Source organism: Balaenoptera acutorostrata, chromosome 15, assembly GCF_949987535.1.
Source record: "Balaenoptera acutorostrata chromosome 15, mBalAcu1.1, whole genome shotgun sequence".
Taxonomy (NCBI): Eukaryota; Metazoa; Chordata; class Mammalia; order Artiodactyla; family Balaenopteridae; genus Balaenoptera; species Balaenoptera acutorostrata.
The window spans coordinates 83,046,296-83,056,972 of record NC_080078.1 but is presented as its reverse complement, the minus strand read 5'-3'; the positions used below and the strand labels follow the sequence as shown (position 1 = coordinate 83,056,972).

Genomic DNA, 10,677 nt, shown 5'->3' with positions numbered 1-10,677 from the left:
AACCTTTTTTCTTGAGTACTTTTCCTTTCCATCAATATCACCAGAGATTTCAGGTGTATAATGTAACGGTTAGAATCATAATACCGTATTTTTGAATCTGAGTATATTTCACTTTGTTAAAAAATCATATTTACATAGGACAAGGCAATTTCATTATTTTTATTTCAGGTCAAATCACAAGAGCAACCCAACAGCACATTTTTCATCTATCTGTGGTTAAAACTACTTTGAGGTAAAAATACTTGTGTCCAATAGAAAAGAAAAAGAAATAACACAAACACACATGCCTTTATCAGACTACCCATGTGTGCCTATGTATTAAATAAAATGCACGGAAAAGCATGCAGTCTCTCAGAAATCATTTCAGATCTGTTTACAAAAATTCAGTAAGAGAATTTCTAAGATCAAACCCGGTGCTCCTTGAATCAGTGGGATGCTTTGTACATTATTTATCAGCTAGGTCCCAAGAGCAATCATAAACGGCTTGATCTTACAGCCCTCCCAGCTCAGCTTGGTTCCTCCTGGCTTCCAAGCAAGTCATAGGTGCTTAAGTGCTACATGCCTAAGCTGTGAATAATTATGAAAGGAAACATGCTCCATCCTATACAAGCTGAGAAGAAGATGGAAGTGCCTGGGATGGCCTGGCACCTTTGCCTTTGACTCTGTGTTCTGATGTCGAGATACCAGTTCAATGTTGCCAATTTAACCAATCTGACTTTCTTTTCTTTTCTTTCTTTCTTTTTTTTTTTAATTTACTTATTTATTTATTTATTTATTTTTGGCCGTGTTGGGTCTTCATTTCTGTGCGAGGGCTTTCTCTAGTCGTGGCGAGCGGGGGCCACTCTTCATCGTGGTGCGCGGGCCTCTCACTATCGTGGCCTCTCTTGTTTGGAGCACAGGCTCCAGACGCGCAGGCTCAGTAATTGTGGCTCATGGGCCTAGTTGCTCCGCGGCATGTGGGATCTTCCCAGACCAGGGCTCGAACCCGTGTCCCCTGCATTGGCAGGCAGACTCTCAACCACTGCGCCACCAGGGAAGCCCAATTTCTTTTTAAACGAATGAGTAGTCTGCATAGAATCTTTAAACTGTGAGGTTCCTTGTGTATGAAAGACAGCTGGACAGCTGACATTCCTATGTCAATGATGCCTATATTTAAAATCATCTTACTCAAAATATAAGGACACATAAATACAGAGGAGTTTTCACTGGCTCTCCCGATGAAGGATGTGCCGTGACAAGATTGTTTTTGTTGCTTTTGCTGTTGCTAAAAGGCACGAAAGAAAATCACTCTGAATCCTGAAGTACCAACTTACTTATTAGAATAAACACAACCTTAAGCTTTGGTTTTTCATGGTTTTTTTTTTTTTTTTTTTGAGTGCTTGTATGAAAAACCTGATGGCCAGCGTTCTTTGTATGAGAGGCAGTCTCTTAAAGACACCTGTTCAAATAGAAGAACAAATAGCTACTAGAATTTGTAACATTAAACATGTGAAGTGTCCCAGAAGATCTTTGAAGATAGACTTGCATGAAACAAATACTGTCTAGCTTAAATTGTGAAACAAACTGAAGCTTATTGACTAGATTGTGCTTCTTCCTTGCTGGGCCAAGCATTGCTATCATTTTCCTGGTTGTGTTTCTAATGTTGGCAGAAATGTACCAGCAGTGGAAAGCCTTCGAGGGCAGTGAAGGCTCAGTCATGGGGTGGAGTCATGATGTCAGGCTCCCATCTGCAAATCTTCCAACGTTTAGATACCATGGTAGGTGATGTTTGTGGTGCCTCTGTTGTATCTCTCTGGCCCACCTTCAGTTTAGCTGTAGTTGTGGTGGCCATTTCCAACTCACCTCCCACAGAGAGTGTCCTACCTCAAGTGGACCCCGCTAGTCTCTGTAAAGTATGCTGTAGGACTGACCTGAGAGTCTCCAAGCCCATGTGCAAGCACAGCCAGCAAGTACGGGGAGGGAGAGTGTGACCTACTGCCCCACGAGCAACCCTCAACCAACACGAGGCAAGAGTCAGAGGGTAAACGCTCCACCTCCGGTCTTTGGCTAGACAATATTGGGAAGCGTGATTTCTGCTCCTCAGAGGTCCTGAAGAAATTAATCTGCTTTCCTCACAACAACGTCATGGAGAACTTGTCCTTATGTTGGCTTTTCCTCCTTCCCCATTTCACTCTGCCTTTCTCCTGCTTCTCAGCTTCACTTGCCTCCAAGTCCTTGTTCAGATTCTGATTTGGGGGTGAACCCAAACTTAGATTCCATCTCAAGATATAAATATCACCATCTGCTGACAAGAAGTGTTAATTGGATGTGAAAGAAGTGATGGTATTCCTGAGGAGGGAGCAGACTTGGAACACAGCAATGAGAAGCTAAGAAGGATTCCAAGGAAGTATCATAGTAATTACATTTAATAATGATGCTTATAATGATAATTTGCTTTACAGAAAATGTTTCTCCATGTAACAATAGTTGTGGTATGATTATTATTGCTAACCTGAATTACATTTTTCTTTTTTTTAATGTGCCAGACACTGTGCTAACACTTTTGATGCTGGGGTAGATTGTTTGCAAAATGGCCACAATAATCACCTCTATCCACACCTTGGATAATTCCCTTCCACATGAATTCTGGGACTAGACATGTGACTCAAGTTGGCAAATGAGACAATAGCACATATGATGCAAATAGAGGCTTGAAAAGTGCTTGCACATCTGGGTTTTTACTCTCCTGTTTTACCTGGACACCAAGGCCACCATGAGAATGAGACCGAGACAGTCTTTTAGAAAAGCCATGCAGGGGAGAGCCCAGGCACTTAAGCCCACAGCCTGCCAATGGTCAGACAGGTGAGTGAGGCCAACGTAGACCAACTGACCCAGATTCATGAGAAATAATAAATGTTTATTGTTTTAAGGTGCCAGTTTTGGGGTGATTCATCATGCATCAAAAGATAACCAATACTGATGCATTATTTCATGTAAGCCTTGCAACGTTCATATAAAGTAGGGTGCTATTACCACACCTGTTTTACAGGTGGAAAATTGGGGCTTAGGGAGGTTGTTTTCCCCAAAGTCACACACATGGTAAATGACAGAGCATTTTCAAAAATAGTTTTTCTTGATCCCAAAGCAAACTACCTCCCTGAGATTATCATGTGAATCAAATATTTTTAAGGAAGTCATTGATTAGTTAATTAATTAATTCACTCCCAAAGCTTCTTTGAATGGCAGGTACACCATAAGATATAGGTGGTATAGAAATGAATAAACCTTCAAAATTGATTAAAGGATGCAGACATGTGATCAAATAAAGGCAGTGCAATAATATAGGTGTTTACAAAAGATAGTAGGATATACTGATAGCACTGGGAGTGAGAACATGGGGGAAAAACAGAATTTAACAATATATCGGAATTTTGCTGGAAAAGTATTTCTCTGCCAAGCTCTATTGCTGCTAAACATTTCAGATTTATCTCTGGGGCCCAAACATGTAAATGATCTAATCTCTTTTCACTAAACCTTATTTCAGCTATGTCTGGTAATAACACTCTTCCCTATACCCTACTATATATTCTCATTTTAGGTATTAATTGCTTTTTAAAATTTTAAGTCCATTGAGTACATGCAGTTCCTAACTTAAAACCAGCTTATGAACAGGCTCTCAATTAGAACTATTTCCCCTGCTCTAATTGCCTCAGTTCCCACTGCCATGTGGATCATTGCAGCAGAAGCTTGAAGTGTTTAGAGAATACTAGGGTGTTCATCAAGTTATCAGGAATACTATATAGCAGTTAAAAAGAATGAGGAGGATATCTAAGATTTCAGAACAACATATTGTTGAGTGGAAACACTGGGGCAGAATTATACATAAGGCATGTAAGATTTATGCTAAAATATTAACCAAATATGTGCTATACACACACACACACACACACATACACACACACACGGATTTGAATCTAATCCTACATTTTAAACCACTTTGTAGTGTAGTTTTTTTTAGCCGTTGCTGCACTTTTTCTATTATTTTCCCTGGGGACACTGCCCACCACAATGATATGTACGCTTACTTTATTCCATTAAACTGTAAAGTCCTTGAGTTCCTATTTGCTAGATGAAATCGTACATTCTTGGGGGCCTGGAAGGGACTGATTAGGAAGTAAGAAAAGTACACAAAGTCAGGTAGAAAAGACTGACCAAGATAAGATAAGCTTTTGATCTGTTTTTAAAAATGCCTGTGGTGTCTGCTTTCCACCTGAGAAAGGAGATGTCAGAAACTTCTCTTTTGCCCCACCCGAATGTCTGCCTTTCCCTGTAACAACTAAAATTATTAATGTCTTCTTAATTAAACAGACTTTTGAGAGTTGGTGTGGAATTTAACCACCATGACATTGAAGCTTTGGAGAAACACCTAATAAGCCAACTTTTGAAATAAAACTGGACCTGATCCTGGGGGCTACCTGTCCGTATTAGAATTAGGCAAGTAGCTTAATCCTTTTTTGTTGTTTATTTATTTATTTTCTTATTAGTCATCCATTTTATACACATCAGTGTATACCTGTCAATCCCAATCGCCCAATTCATCACACCACCACTCCCACCCGCTGCCGCTTTCCCCCCTTGGTGTCCATACGTTTGATCTCTACATCTGTGTCTCTATTTCTGCCCTGCAAACCAGTTCATCTGTACCATTTTTCTAGATTCCACATATATGCGTTAATATGCGATATTTGTTTTTCTCTTTCTGACTTACTTCACTCTGTATGACAGTCTCTAGATGCATCCACGTCTCTACAAATGACCCAATTTTGTTCCGTTTTATGGCTGAGTAATATTCCATTGTATATATGTGCCACATCTTCTTTATCCATTCGTCTGTCGATGGGCATTTAGGTTGCTTCCATGACCTGGCTATTGTAAATAGTGCTGCAATGAACATTGGGGTGCATGTGTCTTTTTGAATTATGGTTTTCTCTGGGTATATGCCCAGTAGTGGGATTGCTGGGTCATATGGTAGTTCTATTTTTAGTTCTTTAAGGAACCTCCATACTGTTCTCCATAGTGGCTATATCAATTTACATTCCCACCAACAGTGCAAGAGGGTTCCCTTTTCTCCACACCCTCTCCAGCATTTGTTGTTTGTAGATTTTCTGATGATGCCCATTCTAACTGGTGTGAGGTGATACCTCATTGTAGTTTTGATTTGCATTTCTCTAATAATTAGTGATGTTGAGCATCTTTTCATGTGCTTCGTGGCCGTCTGTATGTCTTCTTTGGAGAAATGTCTATTTAGGTCTTCTGCCCATTTTTGGATTGGGGTGTTTGTTTCTTTAATATTGAGCTGAATGTGCTGTTTATATATTTTGGAGATTAATGCTTTGTCCATTGATTCGTTTGCAAATATTTTCTCCCATTCTGAGGGTTGTCTTTTCGTCTTGTTTATGGTTTCCTTTGCTGTGCAAAAGCTTTGAAGTTTCATTAGGTCCCATTTGTTTATTTGTGTTTTTATTTCCATTACTCTAGGAGGTGGATCAAAAAAGATCTTGCTGTGATTTATGTCAAAGAGTGTTCTTCCTATGTTTTCCTCTAAGAGTTTTATAGTGTCCAGTCTTACATTTAGGTCTCTAATCCATTTTGAGTTTATTTTTGTGTATGGTGTTAGGGAGTATTCTAAATTCATTCTTTCACATGTAGCTGTCCAGTTTTCCCAGCACCACTTATTGAAGAGACTGTCTTTTCTCCATTGTATATCTTTGCCTCCTTTGTTATAGATTAGTTGACCATAGGTGTGTGGGTTTATCTCTGAGCTTTCTATCTTGTTCCATTGATCTATGTTTCTGTTTTTGTGCTAGTACCATATTGTCTTGATTACTGTAGCTTTGTAGTATAGTCTGAATTCAGGGAGTTTGATTCCTCCAGCTCCATTTTTTTCCCTCAAGACTGCTTTGGCTATTTGGGGTCTTTTTTGTCTCCATACAAATTTTAAGATTTTTGTTCTAGTTCTGTAAAAACTGGCATTGGTAATTTGATAGGGATTGCATTGAATCTGTAGATTACTTTGGGTACTATAGTCATTTTCACAATATTGATTCTTCCAATCCAAGAACGTGGTATATCTCTCCATCTGTTGGTATCATCTTTAATTTCTTTCATCAGTGTCTTATAGATTTCTGCATACAGGTCTTTTGTCTCCCTAGGTAGGTTTATTCCTAGGTATTTTATTCTTTTTGTTGCAATGGTAAATGGGAGGATTTCCTTAATTTCTCTTTCAGATTCTTCATCATTAGTGTATAGGAATGCAAGAGATTTCTGTGCATTAATTTTGTATCCTGCAACTTTACCAAATTCATTGATTAGCTCTAGTAGTTTTCTGGTGGCATCTTTAGGATTCTCTAGGTATAGTATCATGTCATCTGCAAACAGTGACAGTTTTACTTCTTTTCCAATTTGTATTCCTTTTATTTCTTTTTCTTCCCTGATTGCCATGTCTAGGACTTCCAAAACTATGTTGAATAATAATGGTGAGAGTGGACATCCTTTTCTTGTTCCTGATCTTAGAGGAAATGCTTTCAGTTTTTCACCATTGAGAATAATGTTTGCTGTGGGTTTGTCATATATGGCCTCATTATGTTGAAGTAGGTTCCCTCTATGCCCACTTTCTGGAGAGTTTTTTTATCATAAATGGGTGTTGAATTTTGTCAAAAGCTTTTTCTGCATCTACTGAGATGATCATATGGTTTTTATTCTTCAGTTTGTTAATACGGTGTATCACATTGATTGATTTGCATATATTGAAGAATCCTTGCATCCCTGGGATAAATCCCACTTGATCATGGTGTATGATCCTTTAATGTGCTGTTGGATTCTGTTTGCTAGTATTTTGTTGAGGATTTTTGCATCTATATTCATCAGAGATATTGGTCTGTAATTTTCTTTTTTTTGTAGTATCATTGTCCGATTTTGGTATCAGGGTGATTGTGGCCTCATAGAATGAGTTTGGGAGTGTTCCTTCCTCTGCAATTTTTTGGAAGAGTTTGAGAAGGATAGGTGTTAGCTCTTCTCTAAACGTTTGATAGAATTCACCTGTGAAGCCATCTGGTCCCCCTGGACTTTTGTTTGTAGGAAGATTTTTAATCACAGTTTCAATTTCATTACTTGTGATTGGTCTGTTCATATTATCTATTTCTTCCTGGTTCAGTCTTGGAAGGTTATACCTTTCTAAGAATTTTTCCATTTCTTCCAGGTTGTCCATTTTATTGGCATAGAGTTGCTTGTAGTAGTCTCTTAGGATGCTTTGTATTTCTGGGGTGTCTGTTGTAACTTCTCCTTTTTCATTTCTAATTTTATTGATTTGAGTCCTCTCCCTCTTTTTCTTGATGAGTCTGGCTAATGGTTTATCAATTTTTTTTATCTTCTCAAAGAACCAGCTTTTAGTTTTATTGATCTTTGCTATTGTTTTCTTTGTTTCTATTTCATTTATTTCTGCTCTGATCTTTATGATTTCTTTCCTTCTGCTAACTTTGGGTTTTGTTTGTTCTTCTTTCTCTAGTTCCTTTAGGTGTAACGTTAGATTGTTTATTTGAGATTTTTCTTCTTTCTTGAGGTAGGCTTGTATAGCTATAAACTTCGCTCTTAGAACTGCTTTTGCTGCATCCCATAGGTTTTGGATCGTCAAGTTTTCATTGTCATTTGTCTCTAGGTATTTTTTGATTTCTTCTTTGATTTATTCAGTGATCTCTTGGTTATTTAGTAATGTATTGTTTAGCCTCCATGTGTTTGTGTTTTTTACATTTTTTTCCCTGTAATTGATTTCTAATCTCATATCGTTGTGGTCAGAAAAGATGCTTGATATGGTTTCAATTTTCTTAAATTTACTGAGGCTTGATTTGTGACTCAAGATGTGATCTATCCTGGAGAATGTTCCATGAGCACTTGAGAAGAAAGTGTAATCTGCTGTTTTTGGATGGAATGTCCTATAAATATCAATCAAATCTATCTGGTCTATCATGTCATTTAAAGCTTGTGTTTCCTTACTAATTTTCTGTTTGGATGATCCATTGGTGTAAGTGAGGTGTTAAAGTCCCCCACTGTTATTGTGTTACTGTCGATTTCCTCTTTTAGAGCTGTTAGCAGTTGCTTTATGTATTGAGGTGCTCCTATGTTGGGTGCAGATATATTTATAATTGTTATAGCTTCCTCTTGGATTGATCCCTTGATCATTACGTGGTGTCCTTCCTTGTCCCTTGTAACATTCTTTATTTTAAAGTCTATTTTATCTGATATGAGTATTGCTACTCCAGCTTTCTTTTGATTTCCATTTGCATGGAATAGCTTTTTCCGTCCCCTCACTTTCAGTCTGTATGTGTCCCTAGGTCTGAAGTGGGTCTCTTGTAGACAGCATATATATGCGTCTTGTTTTTGTATCCATTCAGCAAGCCTGTGTCTTTTGGTTGGAGCATTTAATCCATTCACGTTTAAGGTAATTATTGACATGTATGTTCCTATGACCATTTTCTTAATTGTTATGGGTTTGTTTTTGTAGGCCCTTTTCTTCTCTTGTGTTTCCCACTTAGAGAAGTTCCTTTAGCATTTGTTGTAGAGCTGGTTTGGTGGTGCTGAATTCTCTTAGCTTTTGCTTGTCTGTAAAGCTTTTTATTTCTTCATAGAATCTGAATGAGATCCTTGCCAGGTAGAGTAATCTTGCTTGTAGGTTCTTCCCTTTCATCACTTTAAGTATATCATGCCACTCCCCTCTGGCTTGTAGAGTTTCTGCTGAGAAATCAGCTGTTAACCTTATGGGAGTTCCCTTGTATGTTATTTGTCCTTTTTCCCTTGCTGCTTTCAATAATTTTTCTTTGTCTTTAATTTTTGCCACTTTGATTACTATGTGTCTCAGCGTGTTTCTCCTTGGGCTTATCCTGTATGGGACTCTCTGCGCTTCCTGGACTTGGGTGGCTATTTCCTTTCCCATGTTAGGGAAGTTTTCGACTATAATCTCTTCAAATATTTTCTCGGGTCCTTTCTCTCTTCTCCTTCTGGGACCCCTATAATGTGAATATTGTTACGTTTAATGTTGTCCCAGAGGTCTCTTAGGCTGTCTTCATTTCTTTTCATTCTTTTTTCTTTATTCTGTTCCGCAGCAGTGAATTCCACCATTCTGTCTTCCAAATCACTTATCTGTTCTTCTGCCTCAGTTATTCTGCTATTGATTCCTTCCAGTGTATTTTTCATTTCAGTTATCGTATTGTTCATCTGTTTGTTCTTTAATTCTTCTAGACCTTTGTTAAACATTTCTTGCATCTTCTCGATCTTTGCCTCCATTCTTTTTCCAAGGTCCGGGATCATCTTCATTATCATTATTCTGAATTGTTTTTCTGGAAGATTGCCTATCTCCATTTCATTTAGTTGCGTTTCTGGGGTTTTATCTTGTTCCTTCATCTGGTACATAGCCCTCTGCCTTTTCATCTTGTCTATCTTTCTGTGAATGTGGTTTTTGTTCCACAGGCTGCAGGATTGTAGTTCTTCTTGCTTCTGCTCAGCTTAATCCTTTTGAACAACAGCTTAATCACATCTGTTCCTACAACTATAAATATATTTTTAACTCTATCTAGTTTTGTATCTCTAGGTAACCGTGGTTCTGAAAAGAGTATTTCTTATTTTAAACAGGGAAGAGCTTTCCTGGAGTAAGTCAGAGAGAAGATTCCCGGCTACAGTTTATCTTCTGCCGAATTTCTTCTAGAATGTTCATTTGTTATATGAGCATCTGCTCCGTGACAAATAGTCTGCTAGACCTTGGGTGTGAGAGATGAATGAATAGATACCATCCTTACCAATGGGGAGCTCCATTCTAGGGCTGGCGACGCAAAAAAGCACATAAACACATACAACAATGAGGTCAAGGAATGAAGTTAGGACTGCTTACCTGGGGTGCTCAGCAGAGTTCCCTGAGGGAAATGACATTTGAAGCAAGGCCTGAAAGATGAGCAAGAGTTCCCACAGGAAGATACAGGGAAAGTGACTCCAGGCAACAGGAGTAGCGTTTGGGGAGGATTAAAGCAAGAGAAAAGGACTGGCCTGATCTTGGGGCAGAGAGGAGGCCAATATGACAAGAGCAGGGACTGGCAAACTACTTCTGTAAAAAGCCAGATAACAGTGTTGTATGAAAGGAGAGAAGGTTAGCACTCCCCTTGACAAGGATGGAAGAGGCCCTGGGGCCTGACAACACGCATACAGTTAAGGCATTGCTACGTACTTCATGGCATCTAACCACTGTTTCGATATGTATACGTATAGCTGATTCACTTTGTTATACAGGAGCAACTAATGCAACAATGTAAAGCAATTATACTCCAATAAAGATGTTAAAAAAAAATACTGTGTTAGAAGAAAATGTTAGGTGTATTTAGAGTTATGTAAAGCATATTGCATATTTAGTACATATCAGAATAAAACGGAGAAATTTTTTTAAAAGCCAGATAATAAATGTTCTAATCTTTATGGGCTGTGCAGCAGCCCTGTCTATCTCAACTACTCAACTCTGTAGTTGCAGAGCAAAAGCAGGCCTAGACAATACGTACTGTAAATGAATGGGGTGGCTGTGTGCCAATAAAACTTTATTTGCAAGAATGGTCAGTAGGCTGGATTTGGCCTTAGTTTGCCAATTCTTGGACAAGAAAGTGAGGA

The 10,677-nt window shown here is 38.4% G+C and overlaps 1 non-coding gene across 1 annotated transcript; it reads left to right on the top strand.

The window, feature by feature from the left end:
• The first annotated feature begins 10,146 nt into the window (after positions 1-10,146).
• LOC114238287 (U6atac minor spliceosomal RNA) lies at positions 10,147-10,272 on the top strand. The gene has a single exon (XR_003623683.1). It is a non-coding gene; the product is annotated as a U6atac minor spliceosomal RNA (small nuclear RNA).
• The last annotated feature ends 405 nt before the right edge of the window (positions 10,273-10,677 follow it).